Genomic DNA, 8,213 nt, shown 5'->3' on the forward strand with positions numbered 1-8,213 from the left:
TTGTGAGGCCGGTTGGATGTACTGCCAAATTCTCTGAAACGCCTTTGGAGATGGCTTATGGTAGAGAAATTAACATTCAATTCACGGGCAACAGCTCTGGTGGACATCCTTGCAGTCAGCATGCCAATTACACGCTCCCTCAAAACGTGCGACATCTGTGGCATTGTGCTGTGTGATAAAACTGCACATTTTAGAGTGACATTTTATTGTGGCCAGCCTAAGGCATACCTGTGCAATAATCATGCTGTCTAATCAGCATCTTGATATGCCACACCTGTGAGGTGGATGGATTATCTCGGCAAAGGAGAAGTGCTCACTAACACAGACTTAGACAGATTTGTGAACAATATTTGAGAGAAATAGGCGTTTTGTGTACATAGAAAAAGTCTTAGATCTTTGAGTTCAGCTCATGAAAAATGGGGGCAAAAACAAAAGTGTTGCGTTTATAATTTTGTTCAGTGCCTCTCATGATGGTGATATTTATGTTGTAGTCTAACAAGGGAAATGTGCAGGGTCCAAGCACAGAGAGTGCGTGGTCACCTAAAGTATATGCTAGAATTATTATTTTTATTATGGGCCAAGCACAGAAGGTGTTATATCTGTTTGTGTTGTTCTTCCACTCTGTAGTTGAATGATTTCAATTTCCACCATACAGATGTCACAAAATCTGTAATTTTCAGTTGGAAACATCTATATTAAAAATCACTTGTGAAATACAGACTTGATACATAAAATGTTAAATATGATAAAATAATGGTCAATGCACAACATTTTGAAAAATCATTATGTATTGTAAATGTTTCACTCAGGGCAGATCATAGCTGAGTAAAGCTGAAGATGAGAGGCACAGACGACTCCTTCTGCAGCCCAACAGAGATCTGTTCAGCAGAGTGTGTGTAAGACCCTCACATTTTATCATCAGTGTTTCATCACACGCAAACTCACACTTTATAGTTGAGGGCACACTGGGTCCCTGTGGCAAACCTGAGCCACCAGTCAAATTCAATGCATGAGCCAATTTAATGTTCACGAGAATTAATTTTATTTTGAGATATATCTGGAACGGAGAGCAGACGGCATTAGGTCTATCCCTGTCACAAGTTATTTTAACATTTTCCCTTTGCCATACATCTCTTTAATGCTCAAATATGTTTATCAATGCTGTATTAAGCCACAAGTTAGATAGCTAAAAACCTTTGTGGTACTGGTTTTCTATTGGGTGGGAACTGCCTTCCTGTAGCTACGCCTTGTGTCATCACATGCTTTGCTAGAAGCGTGTGTCGTGTTTTTTCTGTTCTTTTGGTCCATCTGCACAGATTCCAATGCCTTCATTCTAATACACAGATTAAATCTAATGAACATATAGTTGTTTTTATTCTTCTGTGATTTTTGCATTTTGTTGGCTTTTTTCCTAATATACCTACCTAATGTAACATTGGGAAAGATGTCCTTTTGTGACATTGCAGAATAGTAGACACTGGACATTTTCCTGCCATGCAAAACACAATGGCACGAAGACCTCTGAATGGATTTTCATTGTATTCATGATATGTCCTTGCAGGAGAAAAGCAGATCCAGCACATGTTGAGTCTACTGCTTCTAACCTGAAGTCAGATTACACTCGGGTCAGTAACATCCATTAATGAATTCTGAATTTTGAATGAATAGTTTTACTTATAAATGGTTGGTTTTTATTGTTTTCTGCAGCCATCTCTTGTTTAATTTCAGAGGGCGAAGGTCAGTTCTGGTGTCGACACCCATCAGATTGTGAAGAAAGCACATTTATCATCTAGGTATGAATCATACATAAATAATATAAACTGACATTTAGATTTTGACTGGCCGTTTTTTTTTTTGCTTATGGTTTGTGTATGTTGTTCAGAGGTTTAAATATGTAACATTTCAAAATTTCTAGGTTAGAGATACATCTGTATGTTTGTGTGAAAAATATTAATATTTGTATATAAACATTCTGTCAGACACACGGCTTACAGGTACTGCACACTGGGACACTGCTAAACATTTGTACACTACATTTCACTACATTATGTTCACCAAGGCTGCATTATTTGAAGCATTTGCATTTTATTTTTTGATGCAAATTAATGTAACCATGCTGAATAAATGCATCAAATTCTAAAGAACTTTTTGAATGGTGTGTATGTTGCAAAAATGTTCACAAACAAGTTCAGCCTCTAACTTGCTCCACTGTGCTGTTTAGTACTGGTTGAGATGCTCAAACAAACAAAGTAATGTTTTGATAATGCCACAGAGTGGTTGTGTTCAACCTGCCAATGATTTATAGTTGTCACTGCATATTAAACATGGAATATGAAAGCAGTGTAACAATTATTAAATGATACACTTCACCTTTAAGCACTTAGGGTTATTCTGTATTATGTGTGCTGATAAACATGATATGCAGCAAAATATATTCACAGTCATTCAATACAGCACAGCCGTGAATCCCTTTTATAGAAGTATCTAAAAAAAAATCAAGGGAAATAACATATAACATGTTTATTGAATGGTGTCTGCTGTTGGCATGTTAAGTTGCTCTCAAGTTAAGTTGTATGGCTGCTGTCCAGTGAGATACACAGTAGCAGCTAAACATCTCTTTCATGTCACAGCTGTTACTAGATCTAGATTAACCAGTCAGCATCCAGCACCACATATCCATTTAATAGTGGATCTTACTGGCTCAGGGCTTATGGGTTGATACCGTTCAGTATGAAGTGTTATACTGTATGATAATGAGTTGTTCTGTGAATTAGGTGGATGAATCCTCCAGCTCTATCTGTCCAAACACACTTTAGCCATGAGTACAGTTCTGTGGGTCAGTCTCTACCGGAGAGTGTCTCTGTCACATACAGACTGTTTCAGATGGAGCACAAGAGCATGGTACAACATTCACTCCTAATACTCGCTTTTAGCGTGGTATCTGTCATGCTTTTCTTACGCTCTCTTAAATGCAATTATGTAGAATTACTCCATCAAAAGTCAAAAACAGCAAATAAGGCAAAATAAAGATGTTTGAGATTTTTTTTTTAAATGACTACAATTTATGACTACTACTTTTAAATGACTAAAATTTGTAAATGAATGCACAACAATTAGTTGGGTTTGAAAAAAAGTAATTTTATGGATGTGTGTAGTATGAGACATGTATTTGGGCTTTTTTTTTTTTTTTACATTTATTAATAGGACAGTATTAAAGAGACAGGAAGCAACAGGAGAGAAGTTCTTCTGGTGGCGAGCTGGAGGACCTGAAATTGGGTTGCCCAAGGCACTACTAAAATCCCATTTTAAACAGTGCCCATTTTAGTAGTTGTTTTTAAATTAATTTATACAATAATAGCAATAATAATAATAACAATAAAAAAATTATCCCAGACTTTTTCCCCAAAAAAATTTCACCCTTTTCAATAAGATTTTTACAGCATCTTGAGATTTTTAATTCATGCCGAAATTCATTTTAAGACATGTACTTACTATAGGGTTAGGATTTGATTTAGAGTTAGTTGCTTGTAATTATGCATAATTTACTGATACTGTATTACTAGTACGTACATGTAACGTGTAACAAGGACACCATCTCTTCCGATACCACCACTTATATTATTTCTGTTTTATTCTTGAACAGGTCTGAGTGACTTTAAAGCGATCCGGTCTCGTGTCCCTGAAGATATCAGTAACTTCTGGCACTTTATGAACTCCAGAGAGAAGCTTCATCCACAGCACATCATGACATCTCCTGAATAGAGCCGCTGGTGTGTTTCACTCCTGTCACTTTTAACTCCAGTAGAGCATTTTATTGAAATTTTGTATTATTTGAATTTTTTAATCATAGTCATGTTTGGCTGAAATGCACCAGCAGAGGTCAGCACAGTGCTGTCACATAAAAACACATCTGGATGTGTTTGTTTTTATCAGAGTAACTGATATACTGCTACCTGCTGATGTTACTAATTTCCTTATTAATCATTTATTTATAGCTGCTGTACATTATTAGTGTATAAAGATTTATAATTTATTTCAAGTCAAGTCACCTTTATTTATATAGCACTTTATACAATACTGATTGTGTCAAAGCAGCTTTACAGCGTCAAACAGGAAAATAGTTTGTCAATAAAGCAAGTGGACAATAACAGAGTAATTTTTCAGCTAAAGTCAGTTCATTGTTGATTCAGTGATGTCATTATCCAGTTCAGCTCTCTTCCAATAGTGTCTGTGCAATCAGTCAAGCGTCCCCAACTAAGCAAGCCAAAGGCGACAGTGGCAAGAAACCAAAACTCCATCGGTGACAGAAATGGAGAAAAAGCCTTGGGAGAAACCAGGCTCAGTCAGGGGCCAGTTCTCCTCTGGCCAGACGAAACCAGCATGGTGTGGTTTAATTCCAGGCTGCAACACAAGTCTTGATTGTCAAGTCAAGTCAAGATTGTGCAGAGGACTCGTCTGGTTCCCGTGGTCTTGTGCCAATGGTTGTTGAGGTGATGAGGTCTTCACAGGGGATCTGTCTCTGGGGCTCATCTAGTTGACATGGTCTCCGCTGACATTCAGGGCGTTCCAGAGTTTGGGCGCTAAATAGGAAAAGGATCTGACGCCCGCAGTTGATTTTGATATTCTAGACATTATCAAATGGCTAGAGTTTTGAGCTTGCAGCAGACGTGAAGGACTATAATGTGATAAGAGCTCACTCAAGTACTGAGGAGCGAATCCATTCAGGGCTTTATAAGTAATTAGCAAGATGTTAAAATGTATACAATGTTCAATCGAGAGCCAGTGCAGAGTTGACAGAACCGGGCTAATATGGTCATACTTCCTGGTTCTAGTAAGAACTCTAGCTGCTGCATTTTGGACCAGCTGGAGTTTGTTTATTAAGCGCGCAGAGCAACCACCCAATAAAGCATTACAATAATCTAACCTTGAAGTCATGAATGCATGAATTAACATTTTTGCATTTAACAGAAATGTTCATTCTTTCATCTTCCTCTGTGCTGAGCAGGATTTTTCATGGTTTCTGATGTCTTGTGATCTGATTCATACAAAATACGAAAGTTTACTATGACCATTTTTGCTTCTGCTCTTAATGACAGGAAAAGGAATAAGCGAACACACTGTTCTCAGAGAGTCATGCAGTGTGACGTGATATAATCCATCTAAAACCACTTTATAATTATTAGATATGCAGCTCATATCGATTCAGACACTAAATGGAATGCTTTGAATTTTAACACAATTTTGTGCACAGAATGCACTTTTCCTTATTCATATTTTTTAACCCAAAATCTTAATGTCATTGCCTATTGACAGCCTTGTCTAATGACATTGTTGAGCACTTAGAGACTTTTAGTCTCCGGACGTTAGGTGACAAGGACTTTGACGTAACATCTGCTGTCTTTCAGACCGATTACGGCAGACCTACTTTATTTTTCTTAGCCATCATCCCAGCATGCCCATCTCCAGATGAGGGATCATCCGCTTTGTGTCCATGGCTTTGGGAGCTGTAGTATATACTTGTCTTACTGAAGCCTCTACTAGATTTTGATTGTTTTACTGCTGATGTCTTTTGAAAAAAATGTGTAGATGTTGTACACAATTACTGCTTCCATGTTTGTGTAGGTTATATTCTGTAATGGTCACGTTAGCAGGTGCATGAGTTCCTGAGATACCAGTATCAAAGGGATCAAATGCTAACAGATGTGTGTCATCATTGCAGGATAAATCAGCGGTTGCAGACAGACCTAATGTTAAACATGTGTTTGAGGAGTCACAGTGTGAGGCAGACATCATGGACACGAGTGAAGATGAGCTCTTCATCAGTATTCCCATGCCACAGGTGACTGACATCTGTCTCAGAATGCCAATTATGCAGTTAGTTTATCTGCATATGTGCACACTAGTTTGATCAGTGTTGAGTGAGTGCTGTGTCTCTATTGGTCTGTACAGGATTTCTGCTTGAGTGCTAATGTTCGTCTGAAGTCATGTGACCCAGTTCCTCAGAGCAGTGGAATGGATCTGGCCTCCTGGAGCCAGGATAACCTGGATAAAGACACGCAAGATCTATACAACGATTCACCTGTGAAGGTATGATGTGTTCTTGCTAAGCTTTTAAAGAATCGGACTTATAAATAATTTACTCAAAATAATAATTTAAAGAATAATATACTATTGTTCAAAGTTTTGGATTTTTTAAAAATGAATACTTCATGGACACATTAAATTGATCAAAAATGACATTTATAATGCCACAAAAAGATTCTAAATAAGTGCTATTCATCAAGAATCCTGAAAAAAAAAATGTATAATGGTTTCCACAAAAATATCAAACTGTTTTCAACATTGATAATAATCAGAAATGTTTCTTGAGCAGCAAATCTGCATATTAGAATGATGGAGATCATGTGACACTGAAGACTGGGGTAATGATGCTGAAAATTCAGCTTTGCATCTCAGGATATGCAATATTATTAATTTTATGTGGTCTAATGGTTAGAGAGTTGGACTTGTAACCTGAAGGTTGTGGGTTCAAGTCTCAGGTCTGGCAGCCCACTGCTCTGTGTGTGTGTGTGCACTTGGATGGGTTAAATGCAGAGCACAAATTTTAATATATAAATATTTTTGATCAAATAAATGCAGTCTTACAGATCAAAATTTTTTGAATGGGAGTCACTAAACGAAATAGACAACATACAGATATGTGAATACATTACAACACTACAGAATCTGATAAATGGATTTTGCAATTTTCACTTTATATGCATTAATAATAAAAAATGTACAAAGATTAATTTCTAATTTCTATTTGTCGACCTGTATTAAAATTAAAAACGTGAAACATTTTTAGAAAATGTTTGTAAATAATAAAAGTGTTCTCTGCATTGCTTTGATTTTGACAGCAGTATTGGGTACAGCAAATTATTTTATTATATTTAATAGACATTGTGCATACGAAAGGAATTGAAAATTCTCGGGAAAAAGTGAATTAGTAGTAAAAATAATAAAATTAACAGAAAAGTATAGACAGTGTAAAACACTTGATCTTTATTATTGTTCAGTATTTTCTGAACACTGTGTAAGTATCATTGTGACCAGTGGTGTATAAAGTACCTGAAAGCCATACTCAAGTAAAAGTACAGATATCTTACCAGAAAATGACTTTGGTAGAAGCTGAAGTCACCGTTTAGAATATTACTCATAAAACGTTGAATATTGATATTTGAAATCATTTAAAACATGAAAAAATAGTTGAAATGTGAAATTAAAACCAGTAGGTGACAGCAAGTGACTGTTAATGAGTGAGTCATTGAGATTCAACCGATTTGTTCAAAAAGCTGATTCATTCAATAAGTAAACACCGTTGCTCAGAGACGCAAAACAGTGCTGTGATCTTTGTTTGGAACTATTTTCGTTGGCAAAATTGAGCAAAAACAGGCTCTTATGCTCACCAAATCTGCAAAAACAGCAATATTGTGAAATATGATTACAATTTAAAATAACTTACTATTTTTATATATTTTCAAATGTCACATGATCTATTAGAAATTATTCAATTATGCTGATTTGATGCTTTTTTTTTTATTTTATTTTTTTTATACATAAAACGTTTAATACTGATATTTTCAAATGATTTGAAACATGAAAAAAAAAGTTGAAATGTGAAATTAAAATGGCCAGTAGATGGCAGTAAGTGACTGTTAATGAGTGAGTCATTGAGATTCAGCTGATTCATTCAAACACCTGATTCATTCAGGAACAAAGCATTTGACTGTGTAATGAGTGATTAATTCAAAAAGGTGATTCATTCAATAAGTACACCATCCATCGCTCAGAGACAAAACAGTGCTGTGATCTTTGTATGGAGCTATTTTTGTTAGCAAAATTTTGCAAAAACAGGCAATATTATGTCTAAAATGTAAGTCACTTATTGCTTTACTGAACTTGTATAAAATTATTATTAAATATTCATGCTGATATCTGCAGAAAAACAGTACTCTTTGTGTGCTATAGATTAAGTCAACTACATTAAATTATATCCTAAATATAAAAAGCATTTTTGCCGTCTACAGTTTAGAATGCCTTGAATTTTGAGTTTTAATAGACTAATAAATCAACGTGCGTGCACTCTGTGTGATTTGGTGATATAGCCTACTTGATAATGTCAGATCGCACATCATTACAACAACACTTACCATATTATCGCAGACGATGCT

At 35.8% G+C, this 8,213-nt stretch overlaps 1 pseudogene; it reads left to right on the forward strand.

Annotated features, from left to right (window-relative positions):
* Positions 1-6,093, forward strand: part of LOC107684869 (Werner syndrome ATP-dependent helicase homolog) — a 36,354-nt pseudogene extending 30,261 nt beyond the window's left edge.
* Positions 6,094-8,213: the final 2,120 nt, after the last annotated feature.

Source organism: Sinocyclocheilus anshuiensis, unplaced genomic scaffold (assembly GCF_001515605.1).
Source record: "Sinocyclocheilus anshuiensis isolate Anshui unplaced genomic scaffold, SAMN03320099.WGS_v1.1 scaffold657, whole genome shotgun sequence".
Lineage (NCBI taxonomy): Eukaryota > Metazoa > Chordata > Actinopteri > Cypriniformes > Cyprinidae > Sinocyclocheilus > Sinocyclocheilus anshuiensis.